Source organism: Anomaloglossus baeobatrachus, chromosome 6, assembly GCF_048569485.1.
Source record: "Anomaloglossus baeobatrachus isolate aAnoBae1 chromosome 6, aAnoBae1.hap1, whole genome shotgun sequence".
Classification (NCBI taxonomy): domain Eukaryota; kingdom Metazoa; phylum Chordata; class Amphibia; order Anura; family Aromobatidae; genus Anomaloglossus; species Anomaloglossus baeobatrachus.
In genome coordinates, this window is record NC_134358.1 from 305,491,176 (window position 1) to 305,516,810 (window position 25,635).

General features: G+C 46.6%; 1 protein-coding gene across 1 annotated transcript in view; it reads right to left on the reverse strand.

Annotated features, from left to right (window-relative positions):
- Window positions 1-21,281, reverse strand: part of LOC142243896 (NFX1-type zinc finger-containing protein 1-like) — a 285,549-nt gene extending 264,268 nt beyond the window's left edge. Inside the window, exon 1 of the mRNA XM_075316093.1 lies at window positions 21,211-21,281. The gene's annotated coding sequence lies outside the window, so the exon portion shown is untranslated. The remainder of the gene's footprint in view (window positions 1-21,210) is intronic.
- Window positions 21,282-25,635: the final 4,354 nt, after the last annotated feature.

The following is a 25,635-nucleotide window of genomic DNA, read 5'->3' on the forward strand; positions in this document are numbered from 1 at the left end:
GAACCGGCTGCCACCGCGACCCTCATCCGCGCCGCAGGCGTAACGCTGACCCAGGCCGCCGCCCTGCTAGGCCCGGCCCGCCGAGACCCCACCGCCGCAGCAACGCTCGTCCGCGCCGCAAGTGAGGTGCTGAACCAGGCCGCAGCCACGCCAGGCGCGGCCCGCCAAGCCCCGGCCGCCGCAGCGATGCCCTGCTCGGCCCACCAAGACCCGGTCCCTGCAGCGACGCCCAGCCCAGCCTGCACCGATTCCATCGCGACAGCGACGCCGATCCAGGCCGCCGCCATGCCAGGCGCGGCCCGCCAAGACCAGGCCGCCGCCATGCCGGGCGCGGCCCGCCAAGACCAGGCCGCCGCCATGCCGGGCGCGGCCCGCCAAGACCAGGCCGCCGCCATGCCGGGCGCGGCCCGCCAAGACCAGGCCGCCGCCATACAGGGCGCGGCCCGCAAAGAGATTGCATCACCGTTTACCCCGGCCTGCAAGGCCAGAGCAGACACCGCTCCCCAGTCCAAAGAGGTCCCTGCTAGGAAGACCCTGATAGGAGAGGACCCCGAATACTGGAAGCTGAAGGCTGACCTAGAGGCCCAGTTCCCACAAGAGATGGTGGATCGGTATCTGCTCCCTCCGCATACCCCCAAGGAGATTCAGGCAACCCCTGCAGCCGCGCCAGAGAGTCCACCGCCCAGACCAGCTGAAGAAAGCCCATCCCCAGCACTGCCACCAAAGGAGTGCCAAGAAGAACTAAGGGGGAGAGGAGGCCAGGAAGCTGAGGAGCTGACTCCGGAGCCACCGGCAGTGGAGCAATACTCAGAGCCGGAGATGTTACCCTATTCCCGTTGGGATGAGGAGGACTTGACACCGTCTGTTGATGAAGACCAGCCCAGAAACCTCACCTGGGGCCCTGCAGGCATTGAGGTAACAGCCCAGCAGAACCCAGCCCGCAAGACAAGGCGTCGCAACAGAACAACGCTGTCCCCTGCACCACAGTCTCCAGAGCAGAGAGAAGTCACAGCCAGAGACCTACAAGAAAAACGAGCCCTGAGAAGGTCCAAAGCCCAGGCCAGAGGACCCCTTTTCAGAGGAGTAGTGGAGGATTTTAATCTGAGAAGTGGATATGGATTCATCGTAGCACCTGGTATCAAAGAAGGGATATTTGTCAACAGAAGAGATGTGAGAGCTCATCTGCCTAGAGGACACCCTGGCAGAAATCTAAAGATGGGAGATTCAGTCCAGTTTACTATGCATCAAGGCGAAAGAGGATTGTATGCCCTGGACGTAACACAAAGTCCTAAAGAAAGAGAAGGAAGACAAAGCAGAGAAAAAGAACCTACGGATGAGACGACCACAGACGACGACAGAGATCAAGAAACCAGCAGGTGCCACCGCCATACAGGCTCAAGCCCTGGTAAAGAGGAGTAGAGTAAAGTAAAGTAAAGTAAAGAAAGAAGTACAGAAGTTAAAGTTTTGAAAAAGTTTGTTTTGCAACGTTCTCAAGTTCAAGTAATGTGCCCACAAAAACTATTGTGAGAAAACCGTAAACCTTAAGGCTATGAACTGGCTATAGCCACAAACTCTCGCAGTGTAAATAGTTACACCAAAAAGGCACCACCACCACCAGAGTCAGCCTGTTTAGGGGCTTGGCTCGTCTGCAACCAGGAGGAGCCCGTCCGTATATAGGGCCTTGGCTCACCTGCGACCAGAGAGCATGCCTGTTTATGGGGCCTGGCTCTCCACCACAAAGAGGGTACCTGGTCAGCACCAACTGTGGAGGCCGCCTCTGCATCCTGCCAGAAGAGGCTGAAGGCGCGGATCCACCAGGCCAGGTATACCCTGAAAACCACCAGCCCATGTAAGCCGCCTCTACATCCTGCCAGAAGTGGCTGAAGCCGCGGCCAACGTGAAAGGGTTTTGGGTGGGTTAACGGACTTGTGGGTGGAGGGTGGTGATGTATGGTACCTGGTGCTTTTAAAAATGTTTTTACATGTTTTAATGTTTTATGCATTTTAAAATGTTGTCTTGCAGCCCGAGGACGTGCTGGTGATAACTAAGGGGGAATGTGGCGCCCCTGACCTGGTCAGGCACCACTGGGTACTGCACCCGTGCTGGGGACAGTACAATACAGGTAATCCAGAAGGCTGACCGGGGTGTGGAACACAGGCGCATAGTGATCAGGTCTCACACATGTACCCATGAGAGGACCCCTGGGGGTCCCAGGAGGGGGCAAAGCCTATACCTCCACTGGAATAGTGGCAGGGGGTCAAAAGCCTCCATCTCCTCTCAAGGGGTGTGGTGGAGAGTCTGGTTGCTAGGTGGCGTAGGCAAGAACAGGAGAGGAGGAGCAGTGAGTCAGTTAGAGCAGAACTCCATAGGGCTCAGTGAGGAGCAGACCTGTGGGGCTGTTGCTGTCTAACAGCGCCCGCGCAGTGGCTACTGACGGGGGAGAACGGTCAACTAGGAGGGCTACCCGAAATCCATCTTCAGCTAAAGAGAGAGCACGGAGTGGGAAGTAAGGAGACTGCTAGAGAGCACCAGGCCCAACCGGGCGGCAGATCCCGAAGCGGAGATAGATCCAGCTTTCTTTTGCTAAACCTGCCGGTGTGGGGCTCTCAAAGCCCACGCCACAACACCACAAAAAGCCGCAGCCACGTAGCCACAGTTAGGGCCCATAGCTCACAGGAGGCAAGAAGCTGGAGTGATCTGGCCCAGGCGACAAGCACACGGCGAACGAAGGGGAGAGAGGCTGCAGCATCTTCCCTGGGTGACCCCCATAGGGACTCAAAGTCGGGGTTACCCCAAACCACCAAGGGCTAAGGAAGGCGAGTTGGTAGTCACCCTCATAAAGTCAGCCTGAAGGACACCTGGTTCCCACCTGGTTCATCCCAGCTACGCCCGGGTTACTCACCCTGCCACCTGAAGTGAGTAAAAACCCTGAAAGACATTCTGCCTGTGTGGAGTTATTCTGCGCCTTGTGGTACTACGCACCTACACAGGGCCCTGGGGCTTGCCTCACTCTCAGGAGGCTATTCCAACTAACTGCACTCACCATCAGCCCCAGGCGACCCTCAACCTGCAGTGGCGGTCCCTACTGGCCGCAATACTGAGAGTGGCGTCACGACAAGAAGAAGATCTCCTACCTGTGACCAGATCCAGCTGAGTGGAGTCCCTGAAGGTAATGCACCGACACAACACCGGTGGGGCTTCACAAGAGCGCACATTCTCGCCGGCACCATGCGCTTCAGAACGCAGCTTTTCAGCTGCGCTCTGAAGCGCACCTTTTCGGTGCGGTGCAGAGCGCACACGTGCGCACATAGCCTTACTTGTGGTTAAATTCTTGTTAAATTGGTCTAAACTTTAGCTTTGCTCCTAAGGCCATGTGCACACATTTAATATTTGGTGAGGCTTTTTTTTACCTGAGTATTTGTAAGCCAAAACTAGGAGTGGGTAAAAAATACAGAAGAGGTAGCATGTTTCCACTGTACTTTTTCTCTGATTGTTCCACTCCTGGTTTTGGCTACAAATACTGAGGTAAAAAACAAAACAAAAACTAAACTCAACGTGTGCACGTGGCCTCAGACTTTCATTGGGGTGTACTCCTTTTTCCCTCATGGTCTTGAATGAATTTGGTAAGAAAATGATTTGGGTGTGCAAAAAAACAAATCTTGTTTGCAATCAATGGCCCAGATTTGTGGGAATATTTTGTATCCCACCAAAAATGTTGATTCTGAAAGGAAACTAAAGTTCTTTTTCCAAATCTATTGAGGGTGTCTTCACTTATGCATTGTACATACTATTACACACAAATAAAGCCACACATAGAAATGTTCCTATATAATAATGATCCCTTACCTAGAAGCAAAGGAACAATTATGTTGCTAAGCTTGGGTAAATTCACAAAATTTCCCAGTACAAAATTTTATTATAGCAAAATATTAAAATTAAACGTTACCGTGCAAGAACACACTAAAACATATATAGACAAAACAGTGCAATCCTTATTTAATAATATGCAAAGGGTTCAGCTTATCAATTCATAGAAATTCAATAGTATATGGAAAACCCTATTAAGTCCAACCTTCCATCATATAGATTCCAATACCTATAACAACCAATATAACCAGATGGATAAAAATTATACTTGTATTGGTTATCCCGGCTTGGGTAGCCTGTGGATACTATGACTATTATTACCCAAGACACTGTTTATAGCTAGTGATGAGCAAATACCGTACTTTGTAATATTTGTGTATTGATTACTAATAGCGAGTATAATGCAAGTCAATGGGAAATGCGAGTAATTTTCCGCTGGACCCAACAAATAAGTCTGGGGGATGGGAAAGTGATGAAACTGAATGGGCAGAGCCTGAAGAACTCTCTCGATCTCGCTCCCGCACTGGTGAACAATAAGTATGAAGCGCGGCCAGCCAATTAAAGTAATGCAACTACCAACATGGCTGCGGCATTACTGTGATTGGTTAAGAAGCCCAGCATGTTTATTGGCTGCAAATCAGGCGCCAAACCTGCTGGGCGGGACATACGAATATAACGAGGTGAGTACTCAAAAACTTGCAATGTAACGAGTAACCCGAGTACCGTACTATCCGTGCGAGTAGCGAATAGTAATTATTACATTCGCTCATCACTATTTATAGCATTTAACAGGACACACCTGGTTAACAGCTGTATAAATCCCATAGCGCTCACTTAATGGTAATGTGTAATCTGGCCATCTGCACAGTTTCCAGTTCTCAGATGACGTCTTACCGCGTAGACATGTTGCCTGAACAGACACAAGCCTAGGTTCCCACGATGAGTATGTGCTGAGTATTTGATGCTGCAGATTTTCTACAGCATTTCCGCACCCACTGGCCAATTTATGTCGCTGTGGTTTTGAGTGGGTTTTTTTACATTTAGTTTTTTTTATGCTGCAGTTTTTGTCTCTTTATGATGTCATGTTTTAAATAAAGCTGTTTTGTTTTTGATACTTCCTTATATTTGGCATTGACAAACTTTACTGATAGTTATGTGCAGATTACATGCACTCTTAGGGCTATGTGCGCACACTGCGGGTTTTTTTTTTGTTTTTGTTTTTGTTTTTTTTTACTTTCTGCAGCGTTTTAAGCTGCAGTGTCACATTGTCAAAGTGCATGCGTTCTGCTTCCCTAGCAAAGTCTATGAGAATCATGCAACATCTGTGCGCACGTTGCTTTTTTGACCAAATCTCTGCGTTTAAAAAAGCAGCATGTCAATTCTTTTGTCCGTTTTGGCAGCGTTCTACACACATTGAAATCTATGAGTTGTAGAAAAACGCTACCAAAATGCTAGGCAGTGCGTTTCCACTGCATTTTTGTTGCGATCCGCATGTTTATTTGACATAATAAACGCAGGTCTCTCGGTCTCTCTCTGTGTCCATGTTGGCCTCTCCCTCTCCCCCCCTCTCTCATACTCACCGATCCCTGATCACCGACATGGCGCTGCACTTCGTTCACACTATGGCGGCTTCTCCTCTTTTGAAAATGACGGCCGCTCATTATTCCATCTCGTATTCCCTGCTTCTCCCGCCCATTGGCGCCTATGATTGGTTGCAGTCAGACTCGCCCCCATGCTGAGTGACAGCTGTCTCACTGCAACCAATCACAGCCGCCGGTGGGCATGTCTATATCGCGCAGTAAAATAAATAAATAACTAAAAAAAAAAACAACGTGCGGTCCCCTCCCAAATGATACCCAGCCAAGATAAAGCCACACGGCTGAAGGCTGGTATTGTCAGGATGGGGAGCGCCATGTTATGGGGAGCTCTCCATCCTAAAAATATCAGCCAGCAGCTGCCTGCAATAGCCGCATCCATTAGATGCGACAGTTCCGGGACTCTACCCGGCTCATCCCGAATTGCCCTGGTGCAGTGGCAATTGGGGTAATAAGGAATTAATGGCAGGCATCACTGAGACACCCCCATCACTAAACTGTAGAGAAAGTAAATAAACACAAACACCGAAAGACAAAAAAGCACCCTCTATCACCACTTTATTAACCCCTGAAAAACACCTCCAGGTCCGACATAATCCATACAAGGTCCTGCGACGCTTTCAGCTCTGCTACATTGGAAGCTGACAGCGAGCAGCCATAGAGAAGGACCGCTAGCTGTGAGCTCCACGCAGCAACTGAAGTGAGTCGCATGATGTCAGTGAACTTGGGTGAAGCTCTGACATCACTGCTGCGGACTCCTGTGTCCTTGCACAGACCTCGGAGGTGCATCTGAGTTCATTACAGCACACATGGACAGAGCCGCGGGATGACAATGAAGTTGGGTGAAGTTCATCCGAGTTCATTCTCATCGCCCGGTTCTGTCTGTGTCTGCTGTCAGCGGGCATGTAGCAGAGCTGAATTGCCGGGGGACCAGACGGACAAAAATGCATCCAAAACGCATGTAAAATGCATCCAAAATACATGCGTTTTGGATGCATTCTTTTTGTCAAAACGCAGCGCCAAGTCTGCCAGAGGGTGCATTTATTTCTGCACTGGTCAGGACGCAGTGTGCGCATCAGCCCTTAGTGTGTCTCCACAGCAGAAATGTACTAAAACAGATGTATGTGGTACTTACCGGTAAATTTCCCATATCTAGTGCAACTTTATGGGGAAAATGTGCACATAAAACTCGGCATACTCACAAATTGACATGTTGCGGATTTCAAAGCAGCTCCGCAAGTCAAAGCACATGAGCAGTATGTCAATTCCTTCAGCGTTGTGGCAGGTTTTGGTACAGAACAAAAGCAGCAAAACAGTAATGTGTGAACATACACTCAAGGCCCTGTCACACATAGAGATAAATCTGTGGCAGATCTGTGGCAGATCTGTGGCAGATCTGTGGCAGATCTGTGGTGATCTGTGGCAGATCTGTGGCAGATCTGTGGCAGATCTGTGGCAGATCTGTGGCAGATCTGTGGCAGATCTGTGGCAGATCTGTGGCAGATCTGTGGCAGATCTGTGGCTGCAGTGAAATTGTGGACAATCAGTGCCAGGTTTGTGGCTGTGTACAAATGGAACAATATGTCCATGATTTCACTGAACCACAGATCTGCCAAAGATTTATCTCTGTGTGTGACGGGGCTTTAAGTCTATGTTCACACGTTGTGTTTTTGCTATGTTTTTTTTTTTCTGCAGCAAAACCTGATCTCCTGGCAGTAAAAAAGCTGCATTTTGCCATGTTTTTGGTGTGTCACTTGTCTACAGTAAATATTTAAATTAAGTTACCATAGTTTCATTCACCACAAAAGCTCAAAAACACACCAAAAAAAAAAAATGCTGCTTTTTTGCACTTTTATTGCTCTAAATGGTGAAAAAAGCAGCAAAAATGCTGAAAAAATTGACACACTGCTTTTTTCAAAAACGCAGTAAAAAAACGCAGCAGTGTTCCAATAAAGTCAGGAATAAAAAACCAAGTGTATGTGTGTGCATGAGATTTCTGGAATCTGATAGGTTTTACTGACACTGTAAAAAGAAGCTGTTTATTTGCATGTATTTTCATAAACCCAATGAAAAAAACAGCAAAAACGCAACGTGTGAATATAACCTAAGATGCTGCATTTTGTGTCAAATACCAAAACTCGTTATTTGAACGTACCTTAAGGGCTCATGCGAACGTTGCGTACTTACATGCATTTACGCTGCGTATTGCACTGCAGCGTAAATGCATGCGTCCCCTGCTCAATCTATGAAGATTCTGCATGATACATGCACACGTTGCTTTTATGAATGCAGCGATTTGGGTGCTAAAATTTAGACCCAAAGCCGTGCATTCATAAAATGAGCATGTCAATTATTCCGTGCGCTATGGATGCAGCTACCACTGTCTATGGTGGGGGCAGCAGCCATAGCGCATGAAATCTGCTTTTTTTTTAACAAAAAAACTGCATCCATTACGCAGTCTTTCTGCAGCGATTTGACGCGCACATGTGCTGTCAAATCGCTGCAGAAATTTCAGCAGTTACGTGCGCATGAACCCTAAGGCCTTTATTCAGACATCCATTTTTATATACCTGTTTTATCTGTGTTTTTTATGGCTAGAACACATACCCAGTATAATCTATGGATATGGAAAAAAAAATTACAGACGTGTCCATTTTGATCTACGATACGGATCAAATTTGCCCATACAAGTCTGAATACCTGAATATCATGGACAGCATCCATGAGCAATCCATATGCGGATAAGAGGACTGCAATTTATTTTTTCATGAGTGAAAATCACTTACGGTAAAAACTGAAAGTCTAAATGAGGACAAAGCAGAGAGGTTTTGGCCATATTCCCAAGTGCAAAATCACTGCTTTATTTCCACTGCATGTTTTTTGCAAGTGATCATACAAAAATATGCAGTAAGAATCTGCTCTGATTATATCCTTTTTTCAAGCTGACACTCAGGGTACGGGATAGTGACGCTGACACTTGGTTCTTTCCCTCAACACTCAGGTTTCCCATGATCTGAAATCCCTCTATCAGCACCCAGCTTTCTAATGTTCTGATACCCATCTTGTCCTCAGCACCCAGCTTCCTCATGTTCTGCTATACATCTTTCCCTCAGCTTTCCCATGCTCTATTATACATCTTTCCCTCAGCACCCAGCTTTCCCATATCAAAGCATGGGAAAGCTGGGTGCTGAGGGAAAGAGCATTTTTCCTCAGCACAAACTTTCCAATCCCATACTTGTATTGTTGTCCCCTCTCGTATGTAGTTCTCTAAATACTATAATGGCCCCCACATAGCCTTCCATATAGTATAATAGGTCTCACATGACCCTTCAGAATGCACCCCCATAGTCCTCCATGTATTATAATGCATTTCCCGTAGTCCTCCATATATAAGGTAGTCCTCATAGCCCTCCAATTATTATAATGCAACTACCATAGTCCTCAGTGTATTATAATTCACCCCATAGTCCTCCATATATTATAATTCACCCCATAGCCCGCTATACATACACGCACACACACATTATGCTCACCTTACCTTCCGTTCCATCACCGGCCTCCTGGGACTTGCAGTTTGCCACTACAGGATGTGTATCGGGTAACCATCGAGACCGATGCCGGAACTTCCGCTGCCAGAGCGCTGATGTCAAAGGCAGGAGCCGCATGCCTCTGATTGGCCAGCGCGCTGCCTTTGAGTAGCGTCTGACAGGAAATTCCTCCCTCGTCGCGATGGTTACCTGATACATGTAGTTCGCCGCTACGTCGGAGTTGGCACCTGCGCATAGTGCTTATATCCGGCGCCATGCTTTTGAAGCCCGCATACAGTGTTTGGTGTCTGAGAGGGCGGCGCATGCGCCCTCGCTTCTTCGGATCAAGTTGTGACTGCGCGCGCTCCCATGGTCACAACAGGACTGGAGAACAGCTGATCTTATCGATTAGCTGCAGCAGTCTGCTACGATATCGTCTGCTGCAGCTAATTGGTAAGATCAGCTGTTCTCCAGTCCTGTTGTGACACCGCGCGCGCTCCCGTTGTCACAACTAGATATTAAGAAGCGAGGGCGCATGTGCCGCCCTCTCAGACACCAAACACTGTATGCGGGCTTCAAAAACATGGCGCCGGAGATAAGCGCTATGCACAGGCGCCAACTCTGACGCCGTGTAACTGAACATTAGAAATTTGCATACAGCCAGCGAGAGGGAGGAACAGGCGGCGGGGGGGGGCGGGAATCATGTGCACAACCCGCCCAGATATTATTACGAGCGCCCGTGGGCACATAGCCTAAACATCCGAGCTGCCCACTAATGGTATCTACAGCCTGTGCCTGATAGTGCCAGTACTGCACAGGCTTTACCTTATATACCAAAATCCTGATGTTTGGTTCCCTTTAACAAAACGTGCTAAGAAGGTGGCAAAAAAGCGGTAAAAAAGCAGCAAAATCGCATGCGTTTTTACAGCTTTTTTTGTCAAATGCAATGTTTACAGTTGTCAAAGTCTGCCAGAGAGTGCAGTTTTATTGTCAAACAAAAAATGCAGTGTGTGCACATACCCTAAAAAACCAGGATAATTGTGGTATACTCCGCGCTGCTGTACAAAGAATCACTCCAAGTAATAAAAGCTATGTGGATGGTTTATTCTACGCGTTTCGAAGAGATATCCCCTCTTCTTCCTCAGGAAAATCCACCGTTGTTATCGGTGGATTTTCCTAAGAAGAAGAGGGGATATCTCTTCGAAATGCGTAGAATAAACCATCCACATAGCTTTTATTAGGTGGAGTGATTCTTTGTACAGCAGCGCGGAGTATACCACAATTATCCTGGTTTTTGTTTTGCTTCTGCCTTTGGCACGTGGGATGGGCTGCAGCTGTTATATGTCTCTATACTGGTTGTGAGTCTCACAACCATTCCAGGTGAGCGGTTTTCCTATTAAAAAGTCATCATATTTTACACTGGTAAGACCCTATCGCGCTCCTTATATCCACAGCTTTTTCCTGTCCACATACCCTAAAAGCATAATGGCAAAGACTAATAACATGTACAAAAAAAGTAGCAGTGCATAGAAATGGCCAGTAGATGGCACCAAAATATCACAGATAAATATACCAGTGCAGTAATGAAAAATAATATTAACTAAGTGCTACATATTTATAATATTAAAATTATGGCAAAATCGCCCAAAAAATATAAGCATGGCTTATAAACAAAATTATCAATGGAGTCTCCCCTAGGAAGAAGGCAAGTGTTAGGAGAGAGGCACAACTACAAGTGGATCAGAGAATACTCCAAATAGTCTGCTTGGGGTATTTAGTTGTGGGCATGGAAAGTGCTTATGTTGTAAAATCATCCTGAATCGCAGTAAAACTTTCAAGTCCAAGGCTATGTGCCCACGGGCGCTCGTACCTGCGATTGTATCCGCTGGTACGAGCGCATGTTTCCCGCAGCTGCCCGCCGGCGTCTGCAGCTATTTTTAGCTGCTAGATTACAGCGGAATAGCTGCGGGAAACATGCGGAGATTCACGCGGCTTACCTGCGGACGTCCCGGCCTCTTATCTCCATAGCGGAGGTCCGGGACATCCACAGGTAATTCCGCATGAATAATTGACATGCAATTAAACATGCAGATGCCTACATCCGCAGCATGGTCGGCAGCCGCACTTTCCGCAGCGTGGACACAGCACTCCCCATGTCCCATAGGATAACATGGGGAGTGACTGTACATGTTAAAACCTGCGGATTTATCTGGAAAATCCAGAAAAATCTGCAGGTTTTCCGCGGCAAAATCCGCAGAAACAAGGTCCCGTGGGCACATAGCCAAACACCACAGGAGAAACATTTCATGTTAGTCAGTTTTTAAATTGCAATTCCACTTATATTATTTATATGTTGGAATGCAGGTTTGACCTACAATATGTAGGCCACACTATTCGAACTATGCATATATTCATGAACACGCATAGGCATAATATTAGGTATGGCATTATTACACATCCTAGAGCATAATAAAGATGCAGATTATTTGCAGCTCATGATACTAGATCCAATCCCCGAATTCCAACCTGAGCAGTTTAAAAGACTATAAAGAGAGTCACATTGGATTTAACTGGATACTTTGGTACCTGAAGGTTTTAACAGAAATACTGAATAAATAAAATAAAATAAAATGATTGCTCTGTATATATTTTTTAGATAAGATACATGATCCTGTGTAACCTCTAGATATGGTTTATGATCCTGTGGTGTTACATTTTGCATCCACATAGTATTAATTTTATTTCATTGACGTTTTGTAGTTTCTTGTAGTCTTTATTGATTGGTTATTTTTACTGTTTTTAATTGTCTACAATCTGTTTGTAATTTACTTGGTGTATATACAGTATAAGGCTCTGTGCGCACTGGGAAATGGAATTTTCTTGTGAAAATTCCGCATGCTCTCAAAGATTACCGCACCCGCGGTAAAAAAACGCGGGGAAACCGCACCCGAAAACCGCATGCGGTTTGCTGCGGTTTTACCGCGGTATTATTCGCGGTATTGCCGCGGTTTTGCCGCGTGCGGGTTGGGATGTGCTTTATTGCATTCAATGCAATAAAGCACATTGAAAAAAAAAAAAAAAGTCATTTAATTCTGAGATAGTAGATAGACAGAAGAATAGATAGAGGGATAGATAGAGAGATAGAGGACAGATCGCTGCATTTCCCACGGTCGGCAGTGAGTTCACATTACCGGCCGTGGGAAATGACCGGTAATTACCTCTGCTGTCTGCTGCTTTCATTCAGCGCTGTGTCTGTGACAGTCGCAGCTGGATGTAAGCAGCGCAGGACCTGTGGATTACGCCGGAGCGGTGGATTACGCCGGAGCTTTGGTGCGGGAGGGGTTAATAAAATGGTGAACGAGGCTTGTTTGTTTTATTTAAAATAAAGGATTTTTCTGTGTGTTTTTTTCACTTTACTTACGGGTTGATCATGTCAGCTGTCACATAGACGCTGCCATGATCAAGCCTGGAGTTAATGGCGGTGGTCCCCCACCATCATTAACCCCTTGTATTACCTTGCTGCCACTGCTACACGGCGTCAAGAAGAGCCGGGGACACGCCGGTACTGCCGCATAATGGATGCGACAGTGCCGGGGCAGCTGCGGCTGATATTCTCGGCTGCCGGAGGGGGAGTGAGGCGGGGGACATTATCCCTGCCCCTCTCCCTCCCCAGCCTGAAAATACCGGGCCGCCGCTGTGTGCTTACATCGGCTGGACGGTAAATATGCAGCGGAGCCCACGTTCTTTGTTTTCTATATTTCCGTTTTCTTTCTATGTGTGTTCTATATGTCTATGTCTATGTGTTCTGTGTCTGTGATGTCTGTGTGTGTGTGATCTGTGTTTGTGTTTACTCTCTGCACGGCTTCCTCTTCCTGTAATGACATCACTTCCCTGCAAACCGCAGATAAGCGATGCACATTACCGGAGGTAAACCGCGAAATGCCGCAGGGAATAACGCAGGAAAACGCAGTGAACCGCACAGAATTTGCTGCCTGCGTTATTCCCTGCGGGATTTCATGATTAACATTGGAGTCAATGGAGTGAAATCCCGCAGCGATGTGCGGAAAAGAAGTGACATGCACTTGTTTTTGCTGCGGGATTTTTGCAGCTGTTAAATTCCGCCCAGTGCGCACAGGATTTTTTTTCTCCATAGGATTTGCTGGTGATTCACTGCAGAGATGTTATGAACATTTTCTGCAGCGAAACATGCAGCAAATCCGCGGAAAATCCGCGGCAAAATCCGGTAAGTGCGCACATAGCCTAAGGCCTCTTTCACACATACGTGCCTCCGATACGTGTTTGGCAGTTTTCTCACGTACCGGAGACACATACAAACGTAAACCTAGGTATTCCTATGGTTTTGGACACACGTAAGTATTTGCGCACGGAACGTGTGTCCGTTCTGTACTTACGTGTGTCCGTTCTGTACTTACGTGTGTCCGTGTGTTTCTCACGCCGACATGTCCGTTTTCTCCGGCATCACGGGTGTCACACGGAACGCAAACGTGTCACATGTAATGCAAACGGACCACACGGATGTGTTCCGTGTGACACACACCGGAGAGAAGACATGTGTCTGTGAGAAAAAAAAAAAAAACTTTACTCACCTTCCCCAGCCCTCCTGTCTCTGCCGCTGCTGTCACTTGCTGCCAACCGCCACTCATTATGCTAATTGAATATTCACTTCACTGCGACCAGAAGCTGCAGCAGTGGGGAGTCAGCAGGACCAGAGACCGAAGATCAGCACCACGGACAGCGATGCCAGGGACAGGTGAGTACAAAGTTCCCGTTCTCCGTGTGTAATCACGGATAACACACGGATAACACACGTAGCCCATAAACACTGCTCATGGAGGGCAAAACGCACCTCTGGCACGTCCGTGAAAAACGTGCGTGGTTTTTCACGAACGTGTGAATGAGGCCTAAATTTAAGAGGGTCCATTAATCTACACTGGCACCTGAGGAAGGAGGCAGTGAACGATACACCTGAGTGGAATTCTTGTAGTAGTGTTCAGTATCAGGTTGGTGATCAGGTTGGTCAGCGCCCTGTTACAGCACAATTACTTTTTCTTTGCTTGATTTGTAATCCTAGGGGAGCGTGTGGCTGGAGAAGTGGCGATCCCACCTGTAACTGCACCACACCGGAGTAACGTCTCTACAGCCGCAAAGAGATCATTGTCGTACGGTGAGTCGCCGTGTGCAGGATCTTCCGATTAACCCACACTAGGATATAAGCATTCATTGCAAGCTGTCACAGAATGTAACAGGCTGGGGAGCGCTTACCTGGTCCGGCCATCTACCAGGTAGAGAAGCGGATGAACGGCTGCCAACCTTATTGGGAATGGCAATACTGAAGCAACATCTCAAGACATCAGCCAGGAACTTAAAGCTTGGGCGGAAATGGTTCTTCCTGAAGGATAACAAAGTCAATGTTTTGGAGTGGCCATCACAAAACCCTGATCGCCTTCCTATTGAAAATGTATGGTCAAAGCTGAAAAGGCCGTTGCCAGCAAGGCGACCTAAAAACATAGCTCAGTTACACCAGCTCTGTCAGGAGGAATGGGCCCAAATTCCTACCAACTATTGTGAGACGCTTGTAAAAGGATATCCAAAATGTGTGCCCCAAGTCATACAGTTTAAGGGCAATGGTACCAAATAATAATGAGTGTATGTAAACTTCTGGTTTCAACTGTACATAGTGATACCCCACATCAAACTTAGGACCCTCCAGGCTGGCACAAACTGGTTCTGAGCATCAGAACTGGCATCAAAGTGGGGAAATAGCCGATTTTCACAGATTTGAATAAGTAACGGGTGTCTTTAGGGGGTTAAATGACTTTGAGCCACTGATCTCTAACCACCAGTACACAAATAGTGATGCTCCGCATCAAACTCGGGTCACTTCAACTTGGTCCAAACGGGTTCTGGGCATCAGTGCTTCAAAGTGCGCAAATACTTATGCAAATCCTTGAAAATTGGCTGGGGTATTTTTAAGGGGTTAAATAACTTAAGCAGGTTAGGGGCAGACATATTATTGGTGCAACCTGTATAGCCGCACAGGTGCTCAAGAGGGCAATGGGCTCATTCCTATCTCCAAAGAAGGTGGAATTGTGTATTTTGTCGAGTTATTGGGGTGAAAAGGGCCCTTACATTTTTCCTGCCAAGAGATGCAGAAATGTATACACCAAATACTCAACGTGTGCACGTAACCTTAGTATAAGTGAAATCTGCAGCAAAAAAGAATTGACATGCTGTAGATTTAAATCTGCACCAAATCTGCACATCAAAAATAACCAACATGTGCATGACACTTCAGGATTCTCATTCACTTCGGTGCATCAGGAAACCCTTCAGGTTTTTGGACAAATCTGAGCAGAAAAAGATACATATCTGCGTCAAATCTGCAATGTGTGCACAGGTTCAAAATCTTCACAATAACAATAGCGCTACAGACCCCTATTCCCACTGTCAGATGTGACTGGAATATGGAATAGGAAATTGGACACTAATGTAAACAGTATCACTAAAGGCCCAGTCACACACAACGACTTACCAGCGATCCCGAAAACGATGCGACCTGATAGGGATCGCAGGTAAGTCGCTGGGAGGTCGCAGGTGAGATGTCACACAGCCAGATCTTACCAGCGATGCAGGAACGATACAGGTGGCAGTAGCGACCTGTATAACGATCTCAGCAGTCACTGTGACCCTGTCACACAGTGTCAAACACAGCGATGTGTCCTGCCCAGCAAGACATCACCTTTGAAGAAAATGGCCTGGACCATTCTGCAACGACCAGAGATCTCACAGCAGGGGCCTGATCGCTGGTAGATGTCACACATAACGAGATCGCAAACGGGATCGCTACTGCGTCACAGAAACCGTGACTCAGCAGCAATCTCGCTAGCGATCTCGTAATGTGTGACGGTACCTTAACACTTCAAATCTTCAGACCATAGTGGGACCCCAGCAACCAGAGGTGAGACCCCAAACGATAATGAAGTAAGGTGCTGCAGTAAGATTTCCGGTGTACCGTATTACACAGCTTGTGATAAATCAGAAAACCTTTGGCGTCGCGCCCCTATTCCTCACTGGAGTTGCAGCTTTAAAGAATCAAGAGTCAAGATATATTACAATCAATAAACAATGGTCGTTGCACATTTTGACGCCAGGTTAGTGCCAGGAGCTGATTTTTATACAAGGAATCTGTTTTTTGGCAAAGTTAAATCAGTAGCCCAAAGTCATTTAAAGGGGTTGTCCCGCCTTTGGCTACAAGTCTACAATCACCCTATGCATCTCCAGCCTTGTGAATCCTCACATCACACGCACTGCCACTGTGAGGATTGACGTGCATGTGACCACAACATTGTGATTTGCATAATTCCGGCCACATTCTGACGAGACAGGTCTGGCATCGCTCAATACTTTTGTATTGATCAAAGCTGCACCCATTTAGTTGGCACGTGACAGCATGTATGCAAATCATTACTTACGGTCACTCGCCAGCCGCGCCCTGCATTGGCACTGGAGAATCCTCACAGCGCTCAGTGCGTGAAATGTGAAGATTCACAGTTTCACAGTCACATAGACTGATTGCATAACATTTAGCTTAAGACCCTTTTAACCCTTAAAACATTTCAGTAACTTATTCAAATAAATACAAAGTTACAATTTGCTCACTTAGATCCCAGCTTTTTTGATCATTCACCCCTCCGGCCAGTCTGAAAAAAAACTACGGTAATTTTGATCTGGATGTTTGTGTTTGGTGCTATAACACCAGTGGCAGAATCTAATTTAACCCTTTAAAAATCCCATTTTATTCAGATCTGTTAAAATTAGCTATTTCCTCACTTTGATGCCACTTCTGATGCCCAGAACCTATTTGGGCCAGGCTGAAGTGACTCGTTTGATGCACAGAATCACCATATATGTAATGCTGATGTTAGATCAGTGGCCCAAAGTCATTTAATCCCTGAAAAACACAAGTTACTTATTCAAATCTGTGAAAATTGCCTATTTACCCACTTTGATGCCAGTTCTGAGGCCCAGAACCCTTTTGGGCCAGGCTGGAGTGACTTTCGTTTGATATGAGGCATTATTATTTATGTATTGGTGGTGTGAGATCAGTGGCTCAAAGTCATTTAACCCTCTAAAAACACCAGTTTGTTATTCAAATCCTGGAGAACTGGCAATGTGGCCACTTTGATGCCATTTGTGATGCCCAGAAGCCAATTGTGCCAGGCTGGAGTGATTCGTGTTTGATGCAGGGCACTTTGTATGGTGTGGGATCAGAGGCACAAAGTTATTTAACCCCTGAAAAACACCAGTTACTTATTCAAATCTGTGGAAATTGACTATTTCCACACACTGATGCCAGTTCTGATGCCCAAAACTTATTTGAACCAGGCCCGGAGTGACCACAATTAGATGTATGGAATCACTATCTGTGTGTCTGCATTGTGAGATCAATAACCAATAACCCAAAGTCATTTAACCCTTTCAATAACATACTTCAGTGCCCATTTTGATGCCCATTTTTGTGCAAGTTTTATAATTTTGTAGCTGCTTTTAAAGGGAACCTGTCAGGTCCAATTTGCATCCAGAACCACGAGCAGTCCTGGGTGGATATTTCTAATCTCTGTCTAACCGTCCTTGTATACACTAGCATAGATAAAGAGATCTTTAGACAAAGTATTTCTAAAGATCCCATATGATATGCTAATGAGGCCAGGGACTAGTCGCAAGGGTTTAAGTTCATTTGGCTAGTCGGCCCACAAAGCATGTAAGCACACCCCTGTGGGTGTGCTAACATGCTAATAAATGTGCAGCGTCAGAGGATGGTAGCGCTCACCTTTCTGCTGCCATCATGTCCAACTCCTGGATTTCGGCTCAGTGCGCATGATCCCAGACTTTCGGTCATGAGCACTATGAAGCTGGGTGTACATGTCCTGGCTTCAAACTCGTGCAGTGTGCATAACCAAAAGTCGGGGATCATGTGCACTGAGCCGAAATCCAGCCTCAGACGCGATGGCAGCAAGCAGAGAGGTGAGTGCGACCATCCTCTGACACTGCACATTCATTATCATGTTAGCAGGCCCCCAGGCGTGTACTAGCATGCTAATTGAACCGACTAGCCAAAGGAAGTAATTGCCTTGCGACTAGTAGCTGACCTCATTAGCATATCATATGGGATCTTTACAAATACTTTTTTTTAATTATCTATGCTACTAGATACAGGGACAGTTAGGCAGGGATTAGCAATATACACCCAGATCTGCTTGTGAGTGAGTGTAATAAAGGTGTTTTTCACATTATACAGAGCCTGGGCACTTATATACAGTAGTCTGGAATGCTGTGTATAAGAGCTTAGTGGTTGTGGCTGCAGTTTATAAGGGAAAATCCTGGTGACAAGTTCCCTTTAACTATGACGGGTTCATGTTTTATTCGGGAAAAACAGGATATATCACGCTCATGAAAAACAGATGTCGGAATAAAGCCTAAGGCTATGTCCGCATGCTGCGTTCTGGCTTGACAGCTAACCTGCACACTTTTGATAAATGTAAACATTGCGTTTGACAAAAAGAACATGGTCAAAACACATGCATTTTGACCTCGTTTTCATTGCGTTTTGGACAGTGCGTTTTGAGATTGAGAAGTCAATAGGTGGAAAATCTTCACAAAATGCAATGAAGAAGTGACATGCTGATTTTTTTAGGCAAACATATTGACAAATATTTGTCAAACAAAATGCTGCTGAACAAAAAGCGATGTGCACATGGAAATTTAGATTTCTCATAGACTTTGCTGGGGAAGCAAAACGCATGCATTTTGTCATTGACACAGTGCAGTTTAAAACGCAACCAAAACGCAAGAAAAACCGCAACGTGCGCACACAGCCTAAAGTAGACCTGTTTATTAGTATTTACATGTTTCTTGTTTAAATGATTTTTATTAGGTTTTGTAGTTAACAAATCTTGAAATCATGTGTTAGAAAATTTAAGGACATATAGATAGTAATAACAAGGCTAAGGGCGGCTTTGCACGTTGCGATATTGCATGTGCGATGTCGATGGGGTCAAATCGAAAGTGACGCACATCCAGCGTCGCAGTCGATATTGTAGTGTGTAAAACCTTTTTGATACGATGAACGAGCGCAAAAGCGTCGTTATCGTATCATCGCTGCAGCCTCCGACATTTCCATAATGCCGGTGCAGCGACAGGTACGATGTTGTTCCTCGCTCCTGCGGCAGCACACATCGCTGTGTGTGAAGCCGCAGGAGCGAGGAACTTCACCTTACCTGCCGCCGGCTGCAATGAGAAGGACGGAGGTGGGTGGGATGTTTACATCCTGCTCATCTCCGCCCCTCCGCTTCAATTGGCCACCTGCCGTGTGACGTCACTGTGACGCCGCACGACCCGCCCCCTAAGGAAGGAGGCGGGTCGCCGGCCAGAGGGACATCGCACGGCAGGTATGTGCGTGTAAAGCTGCCGTAGCGATAATAATCGCTACGGCAGCTTTCACTAGATATTGCACGTGCGACAGGGGCGGGACTATCGCTGCAGCATCGGTAACACATTGTTACCGATGTCGCAACGTGCAAAGCCCGCCTAAGATAATTCATATATTTTGACCCCCCAGTTTGTTAAGCGGGCTTTACACACTACAATATATCTAATGATGTGTCGTCGGGGTCACGTCGTAAGTGACGCACATCCGGCATCGTTAGTGACGTAGTTGCATGTGACAGCTACGTGCGATTCGGATTGTGCGAAAAAATGTTGATCGCATACACGTCGTTCATTTGCTAAAAATCGCACGTCCGGTTGTTCAATGTTCCCGAGGCAGCAAACATCGCAGTGTGTGACACCCCGGGAACGATGAACACAGCTTACCTGCGTCCTGCCTGTAATGCGGAAGAAAGAAGGTGGGCGGGATGTTACGTCCCGCTCAGCTCCGCCCCTCCGCTTCTATTGGCCGGCCGCTGTGTGACGTCGCTGTGACGCCGAACGTCCCTCCCCCTTCAGGCAGTGGATGTTCACTGCCCACATTGAGGTCGTATGGAAGGGTAAGTACGTGTGACGGCGTTTAATCGCTTGTGCAACACGGGCAACAAATTGAACGTGCCGCACATACAATGGGGGCGGGTACGATCGCATACGAGATCGCATATGTGATTGCAACGTGTAAAGCAGCCTTTAGTGTTGATACAGCAAGCAGTAAACAGTATGTTGTTAGTCAAATCCATTGCTTAAGAGTTAACCTTTTGTAACAAATAACTATATAACAAATAAAATTAACAACTTCCTGACATGGATTCCGTAGACAGTCCAGCAAATTTGTGAGATCAAAAACATATCATTCTATTGAGCTTTAGATCTAGAAGATATCAGACTAGAGCTTCAAGCCTGGAATTCTTGGAATGGAGTGAGCTTGTATGTCTCGGATATAGTCAGTGTTTCCCTATCGTCAGTTGGGCAGTATTTACATGTTTCTGCTGCTGGAACATTATAATATTACAGAATAAAGCCTCCCGCTCGTGAAGATGTAGGTTACAGCAAATTATCAATTTTGGTCACTTTTTATAGAACAAAAAAACCACAAGAGCCACAGTGAGATAATCAGGCTTCCAAGAAAGGTCCAACCGCTGAGTCCCCAAAGATAAGCACAGGACACATATTAACTCACATAATATTGGTTTTGTATTGCTGTGTAACATGTGTTTGATGAAGGCGTAAGAGAACATTGTGAGGCATACCAGGAAGATCTGGGCACAGCGGCCACCTCTGCATGTCCTACAGCTACAGCCCTGATCTAGAATAACAATGTAACCCTAAATAACTTCATATCAGTGATACTGTTACTTATACCTACCTACAAGCCTACAAGGTACAAGCCTACAAGCTTATGCCATACACAGAGGACTATGGGAAACTTCCCACCTCTTCTGCATGTTAGGGGCAAGTGCACACACAGCAGTACAGCCTGGCATTGGCTACTCTGTCCTCACCTTCCTCTTCACCAGTTCCTCGGTGTTTCCTGCACCAGCTGCTTGTACTTTGCAGTCACCTCCTGTGGATTTGGTCCTTTCATGAGCAGAATGTACACTAGCTGCGTCCTCATAGGACTTATAGCTGGAAACCTCCAGGAATATTGCCTGCACCCGCCATTGCTCCTGCAGACATGTTACTTTGCAGTTTTCTTCTTGTGTTTATGTCCTTACCTTACATATGCAGAGCTCCGGCTGCTTCTATCAGAGATGTCTGCGCAGTCACATCCTCCCTTGTACTGAGCTAAGTTTCATTTCTTGCTCAGGCCACTCCTCACCACGTCAGTATCTGGTCATGTCAGAAACCCAACAGCCTGGAAATGAATGCAGCCTTCTGGGCTCATGTCCCTGCTGCTGCAGGACTCGGTGCAGATGGAAAGCAGCCACTAGTGACAGTGTCACTCCAGTGTATTATAGATGGATTTAGCAGATGGAAAGCAGCCACTAGTGACAGTGTCACTCCAGTGTATTATAGATGGATTTAGCAGATGGAAAGCAGCCACTAGTGACAGTGTCACTCCAGTGTATTATAGATGGATTTAGCAGATGGAAAGCAGCCACTAGTGACAGTGGCACTCCGGCGTATTATAGATGGATTTAGCAGATGGAAAGCAGCCACTAGTGACAGTGTCACTCCAGTGTATTATAGATGGATTTAGCAGATGGAAAGCAGCCACTAGTGACAGTGTCACTCCAGTGTATTATAGATGGATTTAGCAGATGGAAAGCAGCCACTAGTGACAGTGTCACTCCAGTGTATTATAGATGGATTTAGCAGATGGAAAGCAGCCACTAGTGACAGTGGCACTCCGGCGTATTATAGATGGATTTAGCAGATGGAAAGCAGCCACTAGTGACAGTGTCACTCCAGTGTATTATAGATGGATTTAGCAGATGGAAAGCAGCCACTAGTGACAGTGTCACTCCAGTGTATTATAGATGGATTTAGCAGATGGAAAGCAGCCACTAGTGACAGTGGCACTCCGGCGTATTATAGATGGATTTAGCAGATGGAAAGCAGCCACTAGTGACAGTGTCACTCCAGTGTATTATAGATGGATTTAGCAGATGGAAAGCAGCCACTAGTGACAGTGTCACTCCAGTGTATTATAGATGGATTTAGCAGATGGAAAGCAGCCACTAGTGACAGTGGCACTCCGGCGTATTATAGATGGATTTAGCAGATGGAAAGCAGCCACTAGTGACAGTGTCACTCCGGCGTATTATAGATGGATTTAGCAGATGGAAAGCAGCCACTAGTGACAGTGTCACTCCAGTGTATTATAGATGGATTTAGCAGATGGAAAGCAGCCACTAGTGACAGTGGCACTCCGGCGTATTATAGATGGATTTAGCAGATGGAAAGCAGCCACTAGTGACAGTGGCACTCCGGCATATTATAGATGGATTTAGCAGATGGAAAGCAGCCACTAGTGACAGTGTCACTCCGGTGTATTATAGATGGATTTAGCAGATGGAAAGCAGCCACTAGTGACAGTGTCACTCCGGCGTATTATAGATGGATTTAGCAGATGGAAAGCAGCCACTAGTGACAGTGGCACTCCGGCGTATTATAGATGGATTTAGCAGATGGAAAGCAGCCACTAGTGACAGTGGCACTCCGGCGTATTATAGATGGATTTAGCAGATGGAAAGCAGCCACTAGTGACAGTGGCACTCCGGCATATTATAGATGGATTTAGCAGATGGAAAGCAGCCACTAGTGACAGTGTCACTCCGGCGTATTATAGATGGATTTAGTAGATGGAAAGCAGCCACTAGTGACAGTGGCACTCCGGCGTATTATAGATGGATTTAGCAGATGGAAAGCAGCCACTAGTGACAGTGGCACTCCGGCATATTATAGATGGATTTAGCAGATGGACTAGCAGCCACTAGTGACAGTGGCACTCCGGCGTATTATAGATGGATTTAGCAGATGGAAAGCAGCCACTAGTGACAGTGGCACTCCGGCGTATTATAGATGGATTTAGCAGATGGAAAGCAGCCACTAGTGACAGTGGCACTCCGGCATATTATAGATGGATTTAGCAGATGGAAAGCAGCCACTAGTGACAGTGTCACTCCGGCGTATTATAGATGGATTTAGTAGATGGAAAGCAGCCACTAGTGACAGTGGCACTCCGGCGTATTATAGATGGATTTAGCAGATGGAAAGCAGCCACTAGTGACAGTGGCACTCCGGCATATTATAGATGGATTTAGCAGATGGACTAGCAGCCACTAGTGACAGTGGCACTCCGGCATATTATAGATGGATTTAGCAGATGGACTAGCAGCCACTAGTGACAGTGGCACTCCGGCGTATTATAGATGGATTTAGGAGATGGAAAGCAGCCACTAGTGACAGTGGCACTCCGGCGTATTATAGATGGATTTAGCAGATGGAAAGCAGCCACTAGTGACAGTGGCACTCCGGCATATTATAGATGGATTTAGCAGATGGAAAGCAGCCACTAGTGACAGTGGCACTCCGGCATATTATAGATGGATTTAGCAGATGGAAAGCAGCCACTAGTGACAGTGGCACTCCGGCGTATTATAGATGGATTTAGCAGATGGAAAGCAGCCACTAGTGACAGTGGCACTCCGGCGTATTATAGATGGATTTAGCAGATGGAAAGCAGCCACTAGTGACAGTGGCACTCCGGCGTATTATAGATGGATTTAGCAGATGGAAAGCAGCCACTAGTGACAGTGGCACTCCGGCATATTATAGATGGATTTAGCAGATGGAAAGCAGCCACTAGTGACAGTGGCACTCCGGCGTATTATAGATGGATTTAGCAGATGGAAAGCAGCCACTAGTGACAGTGGCACTCCGGCGTATTATAGATGGATTTAGCAGATGGAAAGCAGCCACTAGTGACAGTGGCACTCCGGCGTATTATAGATGGATTTAGCAGATGGAAAGCAGCCACTAGTGACAGTGTCACTCCGGCGTATTATAGATGGATTTAGCAGATGGAAAGCAGCCACTAGTGACAGTGGCACTCCGGCGTATTATAGATGGATTTAGCAGATGGAAAGCAGCCACTAGTGACAGTGGCAGTCCGGCGTATTATAGATGGATTTAGCAGATGGAAAGCAGCCACTAGTGACAGTGGCACTCCGGCATATTATAGATGGATTTAGCAGATGGAAAGCAGCCACTAGTGACAGTGGCACTCCGGCATATTATAGATGGATTTAGCAGATGGAAAGCAGCCACTAGTGACAGTGGCACTCCGGCGTATTATAGATGGATTTAGCAGATGGAAAGCAGCCACTAGTGACAGTGGCACTCCGGCGTATTATAGATGGATTTAGCAGATGGAAAGCAGCCACTAGTGACAGTGGCACTCCGGCGTATTATAGATGGATTTAGCAGATGGAAAGCAGCCACTAGTGACAGTGGCACTCCGGCGTATTATAGATGGATTTAGCAGATGGAAAGCAGCCACTAGTGACAGTGGCACTCCGGCGTATTATAGATGGATTTAGCAGATGGAAAGCAGCCACTAGTGACAGTGGCACTCCGGCGTATTATAGATGGATTTAGCAGATGGAAAGCAGCCACTAGTGACAGTGGCACTCCGGCATATTATAGATGGATTTAGCAGATGGACTAGCAGCCACTAGTGACAGTGTCACTCCGGCGTATTATAGATGGATTTAGCAGATGGAAAGCAGCCACTAGTGACAGTGGCACTCCGGCGTATTATAGATGGATTTAGCAGATGGACTAGCAGCCACTAGTGACAGTGTCACTCCGGTGTATTATAGATGGATTTAGCAGATGGAAAGCAGCCACTAGTGACAGTGGCACTCCGGCGTATTATAGATGGATTTAGCAGATGGACTAGCAGCCACTAGTGACAGTGTCACTCCGGCATATTATAGATGGATTTAGCAGATGGACTAGCAGCCACTAGTGACAGTGGCACTCCGGCGTATTATAGATGGATTTAGCAGATGGACTAGCAGCCACTAGTGACAGTGGCACTCCGGCATATTATAGATGGATTTAGCAGATGGACTAGCAGCCACTAGTGACAGTGTCACTCCGGCATATTATAGATGGATTTAGCAGATGGAAAGCAGCCACTAGTGACAGTGTCACTCCGGCATATTATAGATGGATTTAGCAGATGGACTAGCAGCCACTAGTGACAGTGGCACTCCGGCATATTATAGATGGATTTAGCAGATGGAAAGCAGCCACTAGTGACAGTGGCACTCCGGCATATTATAGATGGATTTAGCAGATGGACTAGCAGCCACTAGTGACAGTGGCACTCCGGCATATTATAGATGGATTTAGCAGATGGAAAGCAGCCACTAGTGACAGTGGCACTCCGGCGTATTATAGATGGATTTAGCAGATGGACTAGCAGCCACTAGTGACAGTGGCACTCCGGCATATTATAGATGGATTTAGCAGATGGAAAGCAGCCACTAGTGACAGTGGCACTCCGGCATATTATAGATGGATTTAGCAGATGGACTAGCAGCCACTAGTGACAGTGGCACTCCGGCATATTATAGATGGATTTAGCAGATGGAAAGCAGCCACTAGTGACAGTGGCACTCCGGCGT